Genomic DNA, 22,175 nt, shown 5'->3' with positions numbered 1-22,175 from the left:
GCTGAGGTTAATGACTTCCAATTCCATCTCTGTCCCTGCAAAGAACATGATTTCATTCCTTTTTATGGCTGCATAGTATTCCCTGGTATATATGTACTACATTTTCTTTATCCAGTCTATCATTGATGAGCATTTAGGTTAATTCTGTCTTTGCTACTGTGAATAGTGCTGCAATAAACATACACATGCATGTATCTATGTAATAGAATGATTTACATTCCTGTGGGTACATACCTAGTAATAGGATTGCTGGGTCAAATGGTATTTCTGCCTCTAGGTCTTTGATGAATTGCCACAATGTCTTTCACAATGGTTGAACTGATTGTCACTTCCACCAACAGTGTAAAAGTGTTCCTTTTTCTCCACAATCTCACTAGCATCTATTATTTTTTGACTTTTTTAGTAATAGCCATCTGACTGGTGTGAGATGGTAACTCATTGTGGTTTTGATTTGCATTTCTCTAATGATCAGTGATGTTGAGCTTTTTTTTTCTCATATGTTTGTTGACCACATAAATGTCTTCTTTTGAGAAGTGTTTGTTCATGTCTTTTGCCCACTTTTTAATGGGGCTACTTTTTTTCTTGTAAATTTGTGTAAGTTCCTTACAGACTCTGGATATTAGACCTTTGCCAGATGGATAGATTACAAAAATGTTCTCCCATTCTGTAGTTTGTCTGTTAACTCTGTTGATAGTTTCTTTTGTTGTGCAGAAGCTCTTTAGTTTACTTAGATCCATCCCATTTGTCAATTTTTGCTTTTGTCACAATTGCTTTTGGCATTCTCATCATGGAATCTTTGCCTGTGTCTATGTCCTGAATGGTATTGCCTAGATTTTCATCTAGGGTTGTTACAGTTTTGGATTTTACATTTAAGTCTTTAACACATCTTGAGTTAATTTTTGTATATGGTGTAAGGAAGGGGTCCAGTTACAATTTTCTGCATAAGGCTAGGCAGTTCTCCCAGAACCATTTATTAAACAGAGAATTTTTTCCCCATTGCTCGTTTTTGTCAGGCTTGTCAAAGATCAGATGGTTGTAGATGTGTAGTCTCATTTCTGAGATCTCTATTTTGTTCCATTGGTCTAGGGGACTGTTCTTGTACTAGTACCATGCTGTTTTGGTTACTGTAGCCTAATAGTATATTTTGAAGTTGAGTGACATCATGCCTCCAGCTTTGTTCTTTTTGCTTAAAATTGTCTTGGCTATTCAGGTATTTGAATTTATTATGTTCATAAAAAACCTATATATCGTGGATTGAAAATGTATAGTTCTTTTGGTTGAAGTTGAAAAAGTATGTGTGTACATATATGTATATGTATGTATGTAGCATTTCAACTTTCTGAAAATCACAAGTGATGACAGATGTAAAACTCAGAAAAATATCAGATTCTGAATGGCAAATGTTATTAAAAACCAAGCATGTCAAACACAAGGGCATTCAGCTTGGTATCACCATTCTCTTGTTGATGTTCACAACATCAAATAGCTAACAGTTTCCCCCAGTGAGCCTAAGTGCAGTCAGGTCTCCCAGAGCAAAGAGATCATAGAGCAGAGAATAAGGTTACATGGTCTCCCCAGGGAAGTGCCTTCTTCACTCTAGTCTTAGCCCTTCTGAAGGAAATCACTACACGTTGTCCAGCTTGGCTCAGCAACCATGGTTCACAGGGTGTTTGGGATGACCACATTCTTTGTACAGATCCTAGAGGTGACTGTAGAAGCCCCTAACTTTTCTCCAGTGAGGATGGCAGCTATGACCCCATCTAACTTCCATCTGTGGAATGAAACAGTCACTCTTGCATGAGATGACATAGTACTTAGGAACCACATGAGTTATGTACTCAGAAGTGGACCTGCCCTTTGTGAGAAAAGTGTAGGGGAAGGAGCTAGAATTCAAGAGGTTCTAGGTTCTATTCCTGGCTTGTCCTGGGTGATCTTGAACTGTTAAGTTTTTGGAGGGAGGCTTCATTTGCCCACATATTCCATGGGGATAATCATATCACCTTTTTCCACCCTTACAGCATTGAAAGGGCATCTAAACTAATGTGTAGTTGCCAAGGAGTACATTAAAAAGGAGTGACCTGAAGTACTGGGGCTGTGGCACATTCACCACGACCTACCCACAGTAGACTTTCAATTCACTTGCAGGTTCAAAACCCATAAATTCTGAACATCACTTTGTCCTCAGGATTACTGTTTCTTTACTCCAAAGTTTCCATCCTTTCTGGCCTTTTCTCAAAATGTAGGCACCCTTCCTTCCTCACCTATCCCACAACCCTTACCCCATCCACCTTTCTGGGACCTGGCAAAAATACTTCCTTCTCATTCCCTGTTCCTCACTTGGTATGTGAGCTTTTCACAGTGGCAGGGGGATTCTGGGAGTTTCCTCTTCTTGCTTTTCCTTGAGTGACATGTGCACTAGCCCATAGTAGAATATTGGTGGCAGCTGGGAATCAGTAATCAGTGTCCTGACCCAAGTGACTTTCCTGGAGAGAGATGCCTGGAAGCATTTAAAGCTGGGCCCATAGCAACTCTGCCCAACTTGCCACCAAAGACTGTGCAGGGCCTTTGAGGATCTCCTGCTTAGCTCCCCCTAAATCAATTTCCCAGCCCAGCAGAGAAACTGGGCAGGGTTGTATTGGATCTATTCCCCTCCATTGCCCCTCACTGCCTTTCCAAATCACATCTGGCTCCTAGCCTGTCTTCCAACCAGTATTTAATCCTCAGTGGTGATCCTTTAAAGAAATTTAATTTCATCCTCCATTCTTCCCTTCCCACCTAACTTTGCCCATAAAAAACAGTCCTGGGAGTTTCTAAATTCTGACATCATATAAAAACTTCTTTGTTCTGCAAAGTACTCATTTTCAATGCCTAATCCATCTCTCAGCACCATTCCCAGTGATGCACTGCATGTTCCCGGGGTTTATAGATCTCTCATTTGCTGGCTGCTTCGTACAACAGCTTGGAAGTTCAGCCTTTTAAAAATCAATCTGCCTCTCTGCTTCCTTGCACCCCACCTCACAGTTTGCACAGAATGGCAGTCTGTGCACTGAAGTCTCCTGAAGATATTAATAGCTCTTACTTTTGGAATCGCCCTTATGCCTGCCAGAAAACAGCTCAATGCCCTCACCCAAGGCCCACCTGAGCCCACTCACGGCCATCCACACACTCTCCTGCACACACCTTCTGTCCTTGAGTGGCAAGTTCAAAATCCAAGGTACCATCAGAGAGACATAACTAGATTCCTGATAAGTGATCAGGAGGAATAATATTAAGAATAATAACTAAAGCAACAATTCCATTTGGTATTAAATCTGAGAGGCACTACCTTTTATTGGAAACTTACCATGTACCAGGCACAGTGCAAAATGCTTTACCTGAACAATGATTCCCACAAAGTCTTTGGTGGTGGGTACTGTGATTATCCCCATTTTCAGATGAAGTTGAGGCATGAGGGAGCAGGCAACTTACTTGAGATCACAGAAGCAGTAAATAATGGAGTTTTGGTTAAGCTTAGGCTGTCTGATTCCAAAGCATGGGCTTAGCTTTGAGGGGAGGATGATTGGCCAGGAGAAGAGTCATAGAAAACCATGGTAGCCACATGAGTAGGGTGGAAGAAAAGGAAGACAGCAGTTTCCAGAAAGAAGAAGGCAAGCAGTGTCTGGAAGCAAAGGATTCTGGGAAGATCATCAAATGAGTATGCCTTAGAGCTGGGGTCCCCAGCCCCCAGGTCGTGGATGGGTACCAGTTCATGGCCTGTTTGTTAGAAACAGGGCTGCACCGCAGGAGGTGAGTGGTGGGCCAGTGAGCATTACCACCTGAGCTCCACCTCCTGTCAGATCACCAGCAGCATTAGATTCTCATAGAAACGTGAATCTTATTGTGAACTGCACATTCGAGGGACGTAGGTTGCATACTCATAAGAACCTAATGCCTGATGATCTAAGGTGGAGCAGTGTCATCCCAAAACCATCTTCCACCTCCTAGTTCATGGAAAAATTGTCCCCTTGTGAAACCAGTCCCTGGTGCCAAAAAGGTTGGGGATCACTGCCTTACAATGACTTTGAGTAGGTTAAATCACTTTGCTAGACCTGGATTCTTCATCAGCAGGATGGTGATGACAATACATTCCTCATGAACTGGTGGGAGAACAAAACAAAAAATTATATGTAAGATGCTTGGCATGGTGCCTGACACATGGTAAATACCCAATAAATGTTAGCTATTACTATTATTAAGTCTGAGTCGTTGCAAGCTCACAGTGCCTGGCTCAATTTTATTCTGCATAAATAAACATTGTACTAAATCCCTTAGCACACAAGATTCCCATGGCCAGTTCCTTTTCTGTCTTGGAAAAGTCAGGGGAGAGTTGTGATGCCCCGGAAGAATCTTTTCTAGGATGATAAAGGATCCAGCATGTGTGGCAGGAAGTGCTGGGAGCGTCTTCAAATTCATCTGCCTTTACATTTATCTTCTCTGAGTCCACACCTTCTATGTATTTAGTGGCAGACCAGAAATTTGAAGATCCTGAAATTGGATGTGAATTCTCCCACTTCTCCTTGCCATTGTCCTGTGTGCTCCTTGGCCTATTGCTTGATCCCTGAAAGGGACAAGCTCAGGGAGATCTGGGAGCCCATGGCTGTCAGAGAAAGAGAATGCATTCTTTGCTGCTTCTGTCTTTGGCCTCAAAGCTGTTCAGACTTGGGAGGAAACTTTTAGGACCATCAAGCTCCCTCGTGCCTGCTCCCTGTAACTCTGCAGACTCAGTGAATCCACCATTAGAGATTTTCTGGGTCTGAAGGAGGGAATCAGACACTTGGAGCCTGAAATGCCAAATGCATCAGTCTAATTTATTCAGACACATTTTCATCTGGGTATTTTCTATACTATCAAACTCTGTATCCTTCAGTGAAGACATTTGTCTTACTTGAATAAAATCTCTTAATGGTTTAATAAAAAGCACTTAACTCAGTTTTCTTAGTTTTATGAGTGCCTTGAGGTCCTGTAGGAGAGCAAACATCTTTGCCAGGATCATTGAGGGAAACATAATTATTTTTCTGCCTTCTGATATATTATTTTCTGGAAGGAACAGTTCCAGATGCTCATCATATGCTCACAAATTCTCTGCAGCTCCATCGAAGGACAGGTTATTCTCAATGAGGAACTAAGTAGTGTTCCTTCTTCCTTCCATAGCTGACCTGCCAGTCCCTTCAAAGACATCTCTGCATCTTTATTCCATTCTTTGCTGAAATAGCATCAATACTATTATCATCACCAATTTGTTCTGTTCAGAATAAATAAAGAAAAGAGTCTGGAGGTCAGTTAGAACCAAATGCCAGGAGCAAAAAGCCAAATAGGAAATTAGGTTAGTAGAAATTTCATGAGAACAAAAACAATTGAGGAAGGGAAGGAGGAATAAATGGAAAGAAACAGGGAAGACTCAGAGATAAGGGGGGGGAGGGAGGGAGGGAGGGAGGGAGGGAGGGAGGGAGAGAGAGAGAGAGAGAGAGAGACCAGGAGAGCCAAGAAACAAGACACAGGCCAGGGGAGGGTGGACTGCAAAAGAAAAGAGTGTAAAGGAAAGGGAAGAAAATGTAGTAAATAAGAAAGCCAAGGTAAACTGGAACATAACACATGAACAGCAGAGACACAGCAAGAATCACAGAAAGGGAAAGAGAAAGAGTGGGAGTGTAGCGAGAAAAGGAGGAAGAGGATAAAAAGAATATGTGGGTGGGAGAGAGAAAAAGTAACACATTTAGGAATTGTGGATGGTTGGAATGGAGAGTTTCATTAATGGAAATGAGCATAAGGATGGTTTTTGTTTTACCAATAAGTAATAAAGGCATGAGGGGTTAAGTGACCTTTTATCCATCTGATCTTCATTCATACAATTGAAAAATTATTTCTTGCACACCCACTGTGTGCACTGCACAATGCCAGACACCAGGGACACAGTGTTGAATAAGGCAAACGAGGTCCTTGTCTGCAAGGAGCTCACAATGCAGTGCAGGCATATGGACACGTGAACTGGCCCGCACCATGGGGTGAGGGTTAGGGTAGTGTTGGAATCATGGGAACCTGCAGAAGAGTCCCCAGACAGTCGTGTATGTGTGGCACAGGCAGCAAAAGGGGAAGGTGACAGTGTACCCAGCAGAGTCAAACACAGACCCAAAGGCCAGCCTCAGAGATGCTCAGCCAGAGAGCCTGGACTGCAGCTCAAACTTGTAGTTCCCAGCCCCCACCATCATCTGGCTCCTTTGGGGTTTGATTTTGAGTCCTTCAAAGCCCCACCTCCTGACAACTCATCTCTAACATGCATATGAAGGATCAAATCCAATAGCAGCCCCCTTTCCCATCTGTCATGGAATCACTCAGTGTCTCTCTCTTCCCTTCAGGATCAACTGCAAACTCCTAACATCCAGGCCCTTTTCTTTCTGGCCTGTATTTACACTGTGCTCATTTTCCTTTTTTTCGAGACAGAGTCTTGTCTGTCACTCAGGCTGAAGTGCAGTGGTGCAATCTCGGCTCACTGCAACCTCCGCCTCCTGGATTCAAACAATTCTCCTGCCTAAGCCTCCCAAGTAGCTGGGATTACAGGCTCATGCCACCATGCCCGGCTAATTTTTCCATTTTTAGTAGAGATAGGGTTTCACCATGTTGGCCAGGCTGGTCTCAAAATCCTGACCTCAGGTGATCCACCTGCCTCAGCCTCCCAAAGTGATGGGATTCCAGGTGTGAGCCACCACACCCAGCCTATTGTGCCCATTTTCTTACCCACTCCCCTGTCTGCCCATCATGTCCCAACCATACTGAAGTGCTTGCAGGTCTGTGAAGGGGCCTCCATTCTTTTACAGGTAAGAATCTCCTGCTGGGACATGTTTCCCATCCCTGCCCTGCCTCTCGCCCTTACAGTGCCCTTGATATACACTTTGAACTCACCCTAAGATTCAGCCGAGGTTCCACATCCTCTCCTTCTGCTCCTGAAAAGCTTTCCTCCACTAACCTCTCTCGCTGAGCCTGGGCAGGTCAGGAGTCCCTTTCCCTAGGCCCTCACTGCACCTCTGTCATAGCAGTTACCACACCCGATGTCTTAACCATCTCTTGACTAGTCTGTCTTTCCTGATAGACTACAGGGCCTTTGAAGGCACGGACTGGAGCCTGGAACATTCATCTGTTCACCACTGGTGCCTTGCATAGCTCCTTGCTTACACAACATGTTTTATAAATGCTTTAGGGAGCTGACTTGAAAAGAGTCCCCAGTGAGCTGAGTTGCAGGCAATCCCTAACTCAGTTTGGAGAGATTGCTCAACTCCTCTTCCCATTTGATACAAGACACATTTTGATCTGCAAAATGGAACAGCAGACTTCCCCAGGAGCGCCCACCAGGCGAGGTTTCCATTGGGTGAGGTCTTGGAACTTTCCTGATTGTGCTGGTGCATAGACGAAGCCCAGGGAGGGTGGCAGGCTTGAATTTCTGCTCTCTTAGTACAAGCCTCATATTTTATAGAACCTTAGAGAAATTTCAGTGAGTTTGGCTCCTATCATCAATCATGAAGGGAGTAAAGGGGTCTCAATGCCTTCATTTATTGCATTCTTTCTAGCCAGTTAATTCATTCATATTAATATACTCAAGTAATAATTATAAAGCGCCAGCCTAGATATTCACCTTCTTAATGCGTCTTCTTGGTGTACATTTATTTTCATATGCCTGCGGTACAGAATGTTACTGTTCTTTGCTGAGTTAACTTTAATCAGCATGTTTCTCATTGGCCTGTGGTAGCATATGAGCTTATGGTTCCTGCGATTCATTTTATCTTTTTAAATTTAATAAGATACAACTTGGATGGCCATTAAGGGTCTCCTGTTGTGTGTGTAAGAGCCCAAAACAAACATGGATAAAATTAACCCTGGTTTATTATGTTCGGCAAGAAAAGTTTTATCCTAGCCAGGCCACAAAGGCAGTCTGGGAAGAGCTGTGTCCACTTTTTCTCACTTTCCTGTCTCCATGTGACATACATAATGTGACAGTTAAATAGGTCTGATTAATGTGGTCATCTTGGAAGCTGATTTGGATTGCCCCAGTGCAGCCTAGTGGACTTCATTCACTCGTTCTTTCATTCAACAAACATTTAAGGACTCTGTGCTTGCTCGCGTGCCAGATACTAGCACCTGGAGATGAAAGAAAACTGTGTCTGCCATTGAAGAACTCACAGCTCACAAACCCAGAACATGACAAACTCACCATTGGTGTGTAGTGTGTGTAGTGTGACAGTGCCAGGCAGGGTGTAGCTGGGGAGGCTGAGTGCATCAGGTGGGCTTCACAGAAGAGGTAACCCAACCCTAGACGCTATTCAGTTGGCTCTGGTACAGAGGAATGACAACCAGAACAGATATTGTTCCCAATCCCAGCAGAAGGCACCAGGACAGCACTCTCTGGGCAGAAGAGTACGCTTGTTCTTAGAGAAAAGTTCTATGTCAATCCAGACTCCCAGGTTCCTATCCAGGATACCAGAGTGAGGCTGGACCTTGAGGATGACCTGGAATACTGTCTTCTAGTAGTGCTACAATCAGAAAGACACACACAAAAAAAGCAAAACCCAACATTTAGCCAGTGGGTGATCCCTCCGCAGGCCCACTCACCACCCTCTTTTTCAAGTCAGCCACAAGCATGTAGTCTGATCAGGTTTCTGCTCTGATTATTCTGCCGGGACTGTGTCTCATTCTATTGTGTTGTGGACGCCTCAGAAGCATTAGCCATTCTCAGGGCTGGGAAAATGCCTGTCCTGTCCAAGCAGCAGAGGGGATAATCCCCTGTCTGTACCTGAAAACTCCTCCGATGAGGGTCTTAGTGAGGGAAGGGAGCACACTGGAACTCATCTCAGAATCTTATGCTCAGAATCAACCTTTAGGATGACTGAGAATTTTCTATACCCCAGGCTCTCCTTTCTGGCACAGATGTTGGAAAGTGTTAACAGTGGCCTCTACCGACCAGACATAGTATTACCACATACTTAAATCTCATCTACGTAATTTCATATTCATTCATTCGTTTGTTCACTCATTCACTGAATCAGTAATTTTTCAGCAAACATTTATTGAATATTTATTATATGTAAGGCTCATAAGATAATGTTATTCACAGGGTGCAAGGATGAATGCCCCAATCTCCTTTCCCTAACCCCACATTTTCTCTCTCACTGGTCCAGATAATGCATGAAGTTTATAAATTTATCTCTCCTTGGTCTTAAAGCATGCTAATCCACTGTGACAATGCAGAAGGTTTTCAGTTTAAAGTTAAAGATTACTCCTTGGTAGTCATTAACACTTTAGTAGAAATTAGTTTATTCTGTCAGAAAAAGGGAACCTTTGGACGAATAAATACAGAACCATGTAAATCTGGATTAATAAAAGGGATAAGAAGTGATGTAGGATATGCTTCTAGCATGAGGTAGTGCAATGAGACTCAAAGAGCTAAAAAAGGCTGAAGGGGAATTTAAACCATTAGGCACTTAGAGAAAAGAGGGTGGTCAGAAAAAAGGCAGTATGAATAGTGGCTTTGGAGGATATGTTCTGAATTCAAATCTGGCCTCTCATTTACTAGCATCTGATTTCAGGTGAGCTTCTTAACCTCTCTGATTCGTCCTCTAAAATCCTCATATAACCTGTGGGAACTAAGCTATGAATGTCATGTAAAGTACTCAGCACGGCGCCGGGCATAATGTTAGCATTCAGTAAACATGAGTCAAGTCATTATGACCAGAGAGGAGGAACAGGCCGTAAAGGAGGCTGTAGAAACAGCAGGGCAAACTCCACCCCTACCTCTTTTTCTTGCTTTCTTTCCTTCTTGCTTGCTTGCTTGCTTTGTTTCTATGTTCATTCCTCCCTTTGCTCATCGCATTCTCTGGGTGACTTGCTGCCTTCTCAACTTTATGGAGCTCTCCCGCAGCGAGTACAGGCTTCAGGGCACATCCAAGCTCCTGACTGTGCAGCTGGAGAATGGAGTCAAGGATCAGTCCAGAGACGTGTAGGAGGAGTCCTCGGGTCACAGTCAGTTCTGAGGCTGGGAGAAAGGTCTTAGTGCACATGCACAGACGAGGCCCTGTGGCCATTCCTGCCTCTCCTGCTTCAGCTCCTTCTACTCGGCTGGTATCACCACCCGACCTTGCACCTTCTGAGGAACACGAAGACAGGAGCTACTTCTTAGTATTTATCTAGAATCTCTCCAGAATTCTATTCCTGTAGATTTGAGGTAGATGTGTGGATGGTTGTGCGTTTTCCAAGATTAGCATGCCTCATTAGCTTAGCTCAGAAGTAACTGGGAAATGCAGCTACCCACAGCAGCTGGGAGGTTTTCCAAAGCAACCTACCAGCCACAAAGTGTATCAGAGGGACATGATAAAATCTGCAGAAACCCACATATCAGATTCAGGGTTCAGTTGCCTCTGTGAGTTTGTAATCAGTGAGTAGCCGAGGACTGCTGTTATTTTAGCTTGGCGTCAAGACAGTATGTGGGGCTGATCTGACTGTAAACTTCAGAATTCTGGCTGCCATGTTCAGCTAGGAGACCTATGTGCAAAAAGAGCTGATGGGGCTCACGGGAAACTTGAGAATTTAGGGAGCTGAGTTTGAGGTGATAGGTCACCAGGATTAAAATCCCTAGGGAGGAAAGCCAGATGAAGTCTACCCCACCCACTTGGAGAGTCCCCACATGAGCAGCCTAATCATCCTAAGGTGGAAGAGACTGAAGCAGGTCAGGTTCTACCTGGGGATACTGCATTGCTGGTGGGGGGAAAGTTGTCAGAGGTGTCCCAGGGAGGGCCCTCTGAATGTATTTTAACACAATGCTAGGAAAATAGTTGCCCCAAATTCCTCAAAAAAAGAAAAAAAAAAAAAACAGAGTTAGATCATCAGTGGAGAGTGTCTTTCCCATCTCAAAGAGGGGGCAATTGGGCAACCATGTAGGAAGCCAGAGAGTCAACATGGGGTGAAATCTTGCCAGAGACTGAGAACAAATTTGTCATGGTTTGAATCCCAGCACTACCTTGTATGTAATCTTGAAGTTTTCAAATTCTTCTGAACCTTTTCTGCCTGTCAAATGGAGGTAATAGTGTCAAGCACCTATTGTAAAGATGAAATGAGGTAATATATTTAAAGGGCTTTGCAAAAGTAAATGCTAAAAGTACACAGACTAATGTAACCCATATGCCTCAGGATTTACTAGCCTGTAACCACAGTCTAAAGTCCTATTTCTTTTTAATGTCTGCATCTGTATAGTATGAGCCCCACTGGCCTAATTGCCAGTAATCATAAGTAGAATTTAATAAGAGTATGCTGACAGCTTAAGCACAATTTCTAGAAAAAACAAGAGCGGGTCTTACCACAGGGAGGCAGCCACATTATCTTCTTATATAAACAAGGTCCCCTGATGTCCTTTCCACAGCGACAGGAAACTGAGCCAGGCATGGATCCTCCCTCCTTTCATACACAGTCACCCTGGAGGCTGTCTGAAGGAAATGCAGATAGTGGATTTTTTTTTTTAATATAGGGAGGCTAGGTGTTCCCAAGGGATGCTGGACTGGATAGAATTCATTCACAGACAGCGAAATGATTCCCAGGGTTGCCTCTGCCCTGCCTCTTCAACCACACCTCCAAGGTAACTGAATGTTTACAAAGCACATAATCAGACGGAGAAATGGAAGCACAGAGAGCTGAGGTGATTTTGTCCAAGGTCAGACCACGAACCAGTGTCTGGCCTGCACTCCGCTTCTGCCCTCGATTGCACTCTGCTTTCTTTCTAAATTCATCCGAGTCCTGCCTGCCCATTCCTCCTTCTTCTCTTCCTCCCATACTAATGTTGTTCCATGTGGACAATATATGCACACATATTGAAAGTTGATGCAAGTTTTCTCACTTGAAAACTGTGTAAGACTATATGTATAAATTAAACTGGGAGTTTCTAATTATCCATTCTAAAGAGAAATGCCAATGAAGTGAAAAATCCAAGAGAGCAATTACACATAACCCCAAATGGTTTATTTTTAGAGAATAAAATATAAAATATGTGCCCCTCTACTTGCAGCATATTTAATTTCTCTATTATGCTTTGCCCAAGTGAATTTGCATTCTTCGAGCGCCCAGCAAGTGACAGCGTAGGCAGTGAGCCACTCAGAAGCATGCTGGGTGGCAAAGGAAGCCAGCTGGAGATTAAGCACTTGCTCTGCAAAGATCCACACTTAACTGGCCTATCCCCACCCCCAAGAATGATCAATCAGAGGCTGAAGGACTGAGGAAGGGAGTGAAACACTCCGCTCAGGGAGATAGAATGGACAGGGAACCTGTACCGCCTTCTTCCAGCCCCGTGTTTGTATAAAAACGGACTGAGTATATGTAGTACATGTGTGCCTCCATTAGAACATCCTCCATCTAATTTTCTCCCAAATGCTTTCCTGTCTTTCTTCAGATCCTCCACTTAATCCCTGGCTGGCCTGCCCTCAATCCCAAGCCAGCAGCATCTTTCTGGGTCTCATATCTGTGTGACTTCTATTGTGCTGGGCTTGTCCATTTTCATTAGATGGTGCACTCCATGGGGCAGGGAGCCAGGTCTCCATGCATTGGCAAAACACTATGTATACCCAACACTTTATAAACAATACAAACAGAAAAAAAAATTGGTTAATGGCTAAGATAAGCAGTTGACACAAAAACCCACATGTAGATAGCATCACAATGAGAGGTAAAAGCACAGATCTCCACGTGAGGTTACAGGAAGCAAGCTCTTCAAAAAGATAAATGTTACAACCTGGAAAATTTCATCAGCAAAAATATTCTAAGCAGGTTCCTCTGAGTATGTGTGGAACATATGAAAATGGCATATCTCCTCTTACGCGGGAGCTAGAAAAGAAATGTTATTAGTGGGAATGACATATGTGAGCTTCACTCTGAATAAATATACAATGTCTATATATATATATTGTATGCATAATAATAACACCTCAAATCTATATGGTGCTTTTCTTCCCAGGAACTAAAAATGATCCATGGTTGTTATTATCTCATTTATCCTTGCAGCTATTTTCCCTTATATTTTGCTAGCGTATCATCAAAATACAGAAACATTTAAGAGCCATTCTTTTGGCTCTTCTTTCCCAGGAAGTCCTATCTCTCCACTATGCTCTCCTTAAAATATAGTTAGAGGAAGGAACTAGTAATTCTATTATACAATCCTACACTTTATTCATAGGCCTAGATAATAGTCACTCCCTGGTGCTGTGATGGGTCTCTAAAGACCAATAGTTATTAGTTTGCTGCCCTCACCCACATTCTGAGCTTCCAGAGTTCAAATTCCCAAAGGGTCACCATTTAGAGCTCTAGTAATATGTCTCTATTGCTTACAGAAGAGGGGTTGCACACAATGCTGCTATTACCTGATAATGCTTTTGCAAAAATCAGTTAACAGATAAATTACTCCACTTCCCAGCACCCCTGAAGAGACTGTTAGGTTTCTGATTGTGAGGTGTAGCTTTGGGAGGATGGGGAGAAAGTGTGGAACGTGGATTATTTCAGACAGGTCCAAAGATGGGAGGCCCAAAGCACCAACCTTGGGCCAGCCTTCGGAGATCCCTAAGCAGCAAAAGGACACTGGGGACTCTGGATCAGGTGCTCAAAGTAGTATCTCAATGAGATGTCAAGATGGGAAAGTGGAGTGGGGAGCACCAAAGCTACCTACAGGGCAGTTCCCCCCAAAAGCAACATGGAAATCTGGACAGCATTCTGAGTTAGGAAAATACTTTTGTCATACATCATCTACTTGTGCTCTGGGAAATCTTGTCAATTAGACTCTAGAAAGCCCATTTTATAGATGTGTAAACCGATGCCCAGAGAGACTGTGGTTTTCCTGAGACCACCCTGTCCTGCGATCATGGCATGCACTAAGCTGCTTCTAGGCTCTGGGAGACAGTTAGGTGGTCAATGAGGACTCTCACCTCTTGTCCTCAATTCCCAAGGATGGAATGGAGCCAGAACAAGATAGGTTACCAGACATAGGTGTGTTGATAAATTTGTGGCCACTGGGCAAAATGACATTCCCTTGATTCTCACACTTGGGCTGCATTTGGTCTTCCTGCTCAGCTCTCTTTTTTGTCCACACCATTGGCTTTAATGTTCCCCTTATCCTGCAGAGGTAACTTGCACCTTAAAATATCATTTTATTATAGGACTAGGAGGTTAGAGGGGAAGTTAGATACTCTGTAAAAAATGCCAGTTTTAGTCCTTATATTGCTCAAATTGCTCATTATTTCTTGGATTCTCCTTTTCATATTTAGGTATTGACAATAAGTAAGTTCGATAAGAACAAGGTTTGTTTTCTTTTTCTCATCCAGGATAGGAAAAGGAATACATGGGAGCTCTCAATTCTATTTGAACAAAGAGTAATTGCTTTCTTAAAGGGAGAAATCTGGATTTTGAAAGATGAACATAAACTTACCAGTTTAATAAAAGAAGGAAAAGTGTATTTCAGGATACAGGGTCCAGCAGGTGCAAAGGCACAGTGGCGCCCTCCCAGAACTGCATGTTCCTAGGACTGTAAGAATTTTGCATTTGTGTGGCAGAAACTTCCAGTAATGGGAAACAATAGGAAATAAAGCCAGAAGAGTATACAAAAGATCAGGATTTTGAGGACCATTTTGTGTCAAAGAGTTTGATTGTATTCCTGCCACCCTTGAAAAGCCAGCATGTCCACAACACTTACACGTCATCTCATGATATGGCATAACCAAGCCACCAACACTGCCATGCTTCCTCCCCAAGCCCTTAGATGATGGAGATCATAAGCAGAAAGGTACCATGATCCTTAAATTAACTTTGGCAGAAGGGTGTAAGAGAATGGGGAGATGATGCTAGGGGCAAGGAGACCAGAAGAAAGATATGGAGAAGAGTCTAGATGAGTCGATGAGAACCCATAGGGAAGCAGTGCCAGGGAACAGAGGAAAGGGAGGAGTCGGGGGACACGGTGGTGGTGGGAAGGGCTTGGTGACCTGGGTGATAAAGAGCTCGCTGGGCATCCGGGGCCTCTGGGATTATATGAGCAGCTGGTGCCGCAGACCTCCTCTTCTTGAGTCCAAGCCACTTCTGCCCTTAACAAACATTTAGAGAACATTCTCTGTGTGCCTAGCATTGTTCTAAGCACTAAAAGAATTAAGTAATTTAATCCTCACAATAGTCCATGAAGTCAGAGAGGTCACCTAGCTGGTACGTGGTAGAGCCTGGGTCCCAGTGTCTGTACTTCTGACAGCTATGCTATGCTGTCATTCGGTTCATTTGGTAACATTCAACAAACACAACCCGAGCGCCTTCCTACCTATGCAAACATTGTACCTGTAAGGTATATTGCCAAGTTAAAATGAGGAAACTGAGGCCAGTGTGAGAAAATGAGAATCCAATTTATTCAGCTCCCGGGCAAGGTTCTGTGGTCCGGGAAGGGGCCAGAGAAGTCACACTGGGCTTCTCAGGGTGTGGGGTTTTATAGGGAGTGGAGGTAATTGATTGGTCTTTAGGGAAACAAAGAGCAGACAGCTTCATTGGTGAGGAGGATTGATTGATTATTAGGGAAACAAAGAGCAGAGAGTTTCATTGGTGAGGGAAAGTCAAGGTGCTGATGGGGCGAGCTGCCATTGGTTGCCAGGCGGGACTACTGGTGGGCTGACTGGCTGGGGAGGTCAATGTTAAGCTGCCGTTGGACAAATCTTTGGTGGGCTTTTTAAATTTTGAAGGGGTTGAGTGAGGAATGCAGGAGTGGGTGTGTGGAGCCTGCATAGAGAGAACAGATAGGAGTGGGTGTGGGGAGCCAGCATAGAGAGGCCAGCATGGGGAGAGATAAGTGTGTCCATTTAACTCCCGGTGAGGCAGCCGGCCTTACAGTACCCACAGTTCTAAGCACAGCCTCCTCACGTAGCATGTTCCCTCTTACCAGTGGCAACAGTTAAAGCACTCTGTTTTCCAGAAGTTTCCAGACATCCCCACTGACCTCACTCCAGGGCACACATGGTTACAGATGCCCTCAGATCATTTTATTCTCCTTACGAAGGAGCTCAGCACTCACTGCTCCAATCTCAAGCTTGAGATCTTTTGCTAGTTTGCTCAGGCTGCCATAACAAATCACCACAGCTTAGGTGGCTTACACAACAGACATTTCTTTTCTCACTGTTCTGGAGGTTGGAAGTCCAACATCAGCAGGGTAGGCAGGGTTAGCCCTCTCTGAGGTCTCTCTGCTTGGCTTGTGGTCTCTTCACATGGCTGGCCCACTGTGTGCATGTACCCCTGGTGCCTCTGGATGCCCTGATCTCCTATTAGAAGACACAAATCACTGGATTAGGGTCCACCCTAATGGCCTCATTTCAACTTAATCATCTCTTTAAAGACCTTATCTGTAAATATGGTCAAATTCTGAGGTTCTGGGAGTTAGGACTTCAACATAGGAATTTGGTGGGACACAAGTTAGCCCACACCAGGTGTCTTCTCCCCATCATGTCCACCTACCTGGTTCCTAAACGCAAGTTCCTCCCAAAGACACATCTCTGGGAAGATCTCATATTATAGAAATAATGTGCATTAAATTGAAATATATCCACCAGTATCATGGATCTTTGTGAAAATGGAGAATTTGTGTGTGTGTGTGTGATTCCTAAAATGATACCCCTCTGCCTCGCTTCCACAGAACGCCTTGTGCGCTGACAGCTCAAGGGGAGGCAATGGTGATAAAAGCATACAGGCTGGCCATGAATCTCCTCATTTTAATGCACTTCATTAAAACCGGCATTTTTTATTACAAAGACCTGACAAAGTGAGTATTAGACAGAAATGCATGTTCAGCTGCCATTGATCTTTCCAGGTAGATTGCACATTAAAGAGTGCACTTTCACACTCTGTTAGCCGCTCCCACATAAAAGGGAAGCAAGACTCAAAGGCAAAGTGCTTCAGCCTTATCCCTCCAGCATCACTATGGCTACCCAGTAGGGTCGAGTGGGCAGAATCAGACCAGGGGCAGGAGCCACCCAAATCCCATGTCCAAGGGCTCTGTAGACATCTGGGCCTTGGCCGTCTTCTCTGCCCACTTGACTGGCTTTCCTCCATGGCTGAGAGGTCACCACCAGTGCACTGGGTCATTTTTCCCATCCTAGATCTTCCATTCCCTAGGAGAGAATAAGTTGCTCCATTTCTTAGGAACAGCAGTTCGGCCTGAAGCGTGTCCTAAACAACATCTCTCCCCTGGTGTTTCTTCATCAAGGGGGCAGTACTAGTTTTTAAAATTCAAGATGACGGCCCAGAGCACCTCTGGGGGGCTGCTGGTGATGAGCATGTGTGTGCGTGCACATTGATGTGATGATATTGACAGGAGCAGAAACCAGAAGTTTAATGAAAACAAGAGGAAAATGCATTTGGCAGCTGAGGGAGAAGCTGGATGAAGAAATCCTGTGCCTGGGGTTTGCTACTGCCTGAGATGGAGTCACGGCTTGTCTTCATACAGTCAGACAGACAATCCTCACTAGGAGCCTTGTCTGCTGAAATATAACAGTTCGAGAGAAGCAAGTGGGGCTTAAATGCTAAGGGCTAATCCTGCCAGAGCCATTTCTTCCTGGACCATCTCTTATTTTAAAGCAGCCACCTCTTTCATCACTACTACATTTACTACCTCTGCTCCAAAGCATTCTGTCCTTAGACCCTATCTCAACTTCCACCTCAGTGTAATCTTCCAAAGCCAGGCAGCCCTGCTCGTCAGGCACAAAGATAGGCTATGAGACAGACAGTGGCTCTCCAGTGCTGGTCGGTAAGGGCAGATGAGAGACCTGACTCATCACAAGCCCAGCCAGGGATGATTAGAGAATCAAGCACCCAAATGGAACCCAGATGACTACATACCCTCCTTCCTCCAGGAGTGGCTACATCACTCCTTCCAGACTTAACAGCTCCTCCAATCATTGTAAATCTACATACAGCACACATTACAGTCATGCACTGTGTAAACACAATTTGGTCAACAATGGGCTGCATATATGACAGTGGTCCCACATGATTATAAGGGAGCTGAAAAATTCCTATCCTCTAGTGACACTGTAGCTGTCGTGATGTTGTAGCCCAATGCATTACTCAAGTGTTTGTAGTGTTGCTGGTGTAAACAAACCTACTGCACTGCAAGTCATATAAAAGTCTAGCACATGAAATTATGTACAATATATAATACTTGATAATGATAATAAGCTATGTTGCTATTTTATATATTTACTATGCTACACTTTCTATCATCATTTTAGTGTGTACTCCTTCTGCTTATTTTTTTTAAGTTAATGTAGAACAGCCTCAGGTAGGTCCTTCAGGAGGATTCCTGAAGGCATTGTTATCAGAGGGGCTGACAGCTCTACGCATGTTACTGCTCTTGAAGACCTTCCATTGAGACAAGATGTCCAGATGGAAGACAGTGATATTGATGGTCCTGACCCTGTATAGACATAGGCTAATCTGTGTTTTCGTGTCTTTGTCTGATTTTTTGATTTTAGAGACAGGGTCTTGCTCCGTCATCCAGGCTGCAGTGCAGTGGCATGATCACAGCTCACTACAGCCTGGTACTCTTGTGCTCAAGTGATCCTCCTGCCTCAGCCTCCTGATTAGCTAGGACTGTAGGCATGTGCCACCATGCCCAATAGTGTGCCTTGGTTTTTAACAAAAAAAAAAGTTGAAAAAGTGAAAAAATATATAGAAATAGAAAAAAAAAATTCATGAAATGATCTAAAAAAGAAAATATTTTTGTACAGGTGTATCATGTGTCTGTGTTTTAAGTTATGTTATAGTTCTCCTTGAAGAAGTCCTTGACGTTCCTTGTTAGTTGTATTTCTAGGTATTTTATTCTCTTTGTAGCAATTGTGAATGGCAGTTCATTCTTGATTTGGCTCTCTTTAAGTCTGTTATTGGTGTATAGGAATGCTTGTGATTTTTGCACATTGATCTTGTATCCTGAGACTTTGCTGAAGTTGCTTATCAGTTTCAGGAGATTTTGGGCTGAGATGATGGGGTCTTCTAGATATACAATCATGTCGTCTGCAAATAGAGAGACAATTTGACTTCCTCCTTTCCTATTTGAATACGCTTTATTTCTTTTTCTTGCCTTATTGCTCTGGCTAGAACTTCCAGTACTATATTGAATAGGAGTGGTGAGAGAGGGCATCCTTGTCTAGTGCCAGCTTTCAAAGGGAATGTTTCCAGTTTTTGCCTAGTCAGTATGATATTGCCTGTTGGTTTGTCATAAATAGCTTTTATTATTTTGAGATACGTTCCGTCAATACCTAGTTTATTGAGGGTTTTTAGCATAAAGGGCTGTTGAATTTTGTCAAAGGCCTTCTCTGAGATAATCGTGGTTTTTGTCTTTGTTTCTGTTTATGTGGTGAATTACGTTTATAGACTTGCGTACACTGAACCAGCCTTGCATCCCCGGGATGAATCCTACTTGATCATGGTGGATAAGCTTTTTGATGTGCTGTTGCAATTGGCTTGCCAGTATTTTATTGAAGATTTTTGCATCTACATTTATCATGGATATTGGCCTGACGTTTTCTTTTCTTGTTGAGTCTCTGCCGGGTTTTGGTATCAGGATGATGTTGGTCTCATAAAATGATTTGGGAAGGATTATGTTATTACAAAAGAGTCAAAAAGTCTTAAAAATTTAAGTGTATGACATAAAAATGTTACAGTAAGCTAAAAGTTAATTTATAATTGAAGAAAAATCTTTTTAACAAACTTAGTATGTCCTAAGTATTCAGTGTTGATAAAGTCTACAGTAGTGTATGGTAACGTCTTGGACCTTCACATTCACTCACCACTCACTCAGTGACTCACCCAGAGCAGCTTCCAGTCCTGCAGACTCAATTCATAGTAAGTGCCCTGTACAGATAGATCTACCATTTTTAAAAATCTTTTATGCTGTATTTTTACTGTACCTCTTCTATGTTTAGAGACACAAATACTTACCACTGTGTTACAATTACCTACAGCGCTCAGTACAGTAACATGCTGGCCAGGTTTGCAGCCTGGGAGCAATAGGCTACCTACACCATATACCTAGGTGTGTAGTAGGCTCTGCCTCCTAGGTTTGTGTAAGTGCATTCTATGATGTTCACACAATTTCCTAACGACGCTTTTCTTAGCACTAATCCTCGAGGTTAAACAACGCGTGACTGTACTTATCTTGTAACGAGTACAGACTGACGTGATCACTGGCTCTGTCAAGAATCCCAAATAAAGATTTTTACAAGCTGTGATGCAACAAGCACAGAGATGGGCAGGGAAGGACATAAATGAGTTCATTACTCAGCCCAATGTGTTAACTTCAGCCTTGTCATGACTCATAAGACAGTTCCTCTGTTTTACTAATTGCGGTGTATTTATTGCCCTTCTCTCTTCGCTGACTAACTCAGATGTGTCAAACAAGAGCAGTGAGCCTCCTGTTCCTGGCAACACAAACTGACTTCTTCATTCCACCCTGCAGAAACAGCTGAAATTCCTAGTGCATCCAACTGCCTTTGTCTCCTCATTTTACCTGACTCTGCAACATCTGGTGGCATTAACCTCTTCACTGGCCAATGGCCATTGAGTTTCCACCTTGTGCCCAACCCTGTGCCAAATTTCAGCCAACAGTGGTGGAGGACATGGCCACTGAATGTCAGGGGTCCACAAGCAAATAGAGAAACAAGTGAATAAACGATCACAAGGCACAGAGATGCATCCTGTTCAAGGGAGGGCTGGAATGAATAAGCCCTACTATTTGATAGCACAATACGGTGACTATAGTCAACAACTTAATTGTATAGTTTAAAATAAAGAACATACTTGGGTTTTTTGCAACTCAAAGAATCAATGCTTGAAGGGATAGATACCCCGTTCTCCTTGATGGACTTATTTCACATTGCATGCCTCTATCAAAATATCTCATGTACCCCATAAATATGTATACCTACTATGTAGCCACAAAAATTGTTAAAAATTAAACTATTAAAAATAAAGGGAGGGCTGGGAATAGCATGGGAGTCTGGAGGAGGCACACTTCTGCTCCTGACGTCTGTGGTATGCATGCCTTTGAGTGGCATGCCTTCTCTTTCGACCCCTCCCTCATCATCCTCACTCTGCTCTGTTTGCGTTTTGTCTTCCTGTGCAGTCCTTTGCATGCTGATAATCCCCCTATGTCATATCCTGCCTTCTTTTCTTTTCACCTTATATATTTTCTTTGAATGATCTAATCCATTCCAAGGATCCAATTGTCACCTTTACACTGGCGGCTTGTACATCTGAACCTCTCTCCTGAACTCAGATCCACATACCAGCTGCTTATTCGAGTTATCTGTAGACTCCTCAAATGCAACACATTCAATACTGAACTCCTTCTCTGTACACTCATGTCTCCATGCTTTACCCCTCACAGTGTCTTTTCACAGTGGATTATACCAACCGTGCGAGTTAGAAATCTCCCTGTCATCCTGCCTCTTCCCTGGCACCCATCTAGCGATTATCACTGCACGTTTTTCCTCTAAAGGATCATTTGCATTCACCTTTCCATCCTGCTCACTTACCCCACAGCAGCTGATGCCCTCACTCTCTCCAGTTTAGACCACTGCAGTCATCCCTAGGCCAGTCTCTGTCCTTTCAGCCTCAGTAGCACTTCACTCCAGTCTACAAGCCATACTGATGTCAAAGAAATTGGCCCAAAACCCAAGTCTAAAACCCAGGCCTCCTATATTTAAGACCAGTAGACAAATCTCACTTCCCATAAAACCATATCAGAGTTCTTTGCCTACCTTTCAAGCTCTCTCAGTCTCATGCTAGACCTCCTTTACTCTCTCATCTCCTTTTCTCCCCCTCCTCCAGTTACCAGGCACCCCCAACAAGAGGCCACAAGATCCTCCCCACAGCTCCTCCACGTCTTTGTGTGTCTCTTCCCACCAGCTGGAAAGTGCAACCCACATGCCAACCTCAGTCCCCTGCTTGGTAAATTTCTGTTTGTTCTTTAGGATCCAATCCAAAACTCTCTTGTTCTCTGAACCGTCTCTGACCCAACCACACACCATTAATTACCCACTTGCTACTAGTGGTAGCTGTACTGAGCACACTGCTATCTGAGGAAGCAGTGGGTGGGAGGGTAG

The 22,175-nt window shown here is 43.6% G+C and overlaps 1 protein-coding gene and 1 long non-coding RNA gene across 37 annotated transcripts in view; one reads left to right on the top strand and one right to left on the bottom strand.

The window, feature by feature from the left end:
• Positions 1–22,175, bottom strand: part of LOC105711646 (uncharacterized) — a 313,477-nt gene that overhangs the window by 39,725 nt on the left and 251,577 nt on the right. For 15 of the 34 annotated variants that reach the window (XR_010340435.1, XR_010340434.1, XR_010340447.1 and 12 more), the window contains one exon: positions 8,573–16,337. This is a non-coding gene — a long non-coding RNA (uncharacterized LOC105711646). Of the gene's footprint in view, positions 1–4,146; positions 5,282–8,572; positions 16,338–22,175 lie in introns of those variants that run through there. The other 19 variants (XR_010340443.1, XR_010340441.1, XR_010340446.1 and 16 more) reach the window with 14 other exon arrangements.
• TNR (tenascin R) overlaps positions 1–22,175 on the top strand; it is a 429,814-nt gene that overhangs the window by 259,618 nt on the left and 148,021 nt on the right. The window lies entirely within an intron of this gene.

The sequence above is a fragment of the Aotus nancymaae genome, unplaced genomic scaffold, assembly GCF_030222135.1.
Source record: "Aotus nancymaae isolate 86718 unplaced genomic scaffold, 86718_ANA_hifiasm-v0.15.2.pri h1tg000108l, whole genome shotgun sequence".
Classification (NCBI taxonomy): Eukaryota; Metazoa; Chordata; class Mammalia; order Primates; family Aotidae; genus Aotus; species Aotus nancymaae.
The sequence above is the reverse complement of the archived record's forward strand: the minus strand, read 5'-3'. Positions and strand labels throughout refer to the sequence as shown.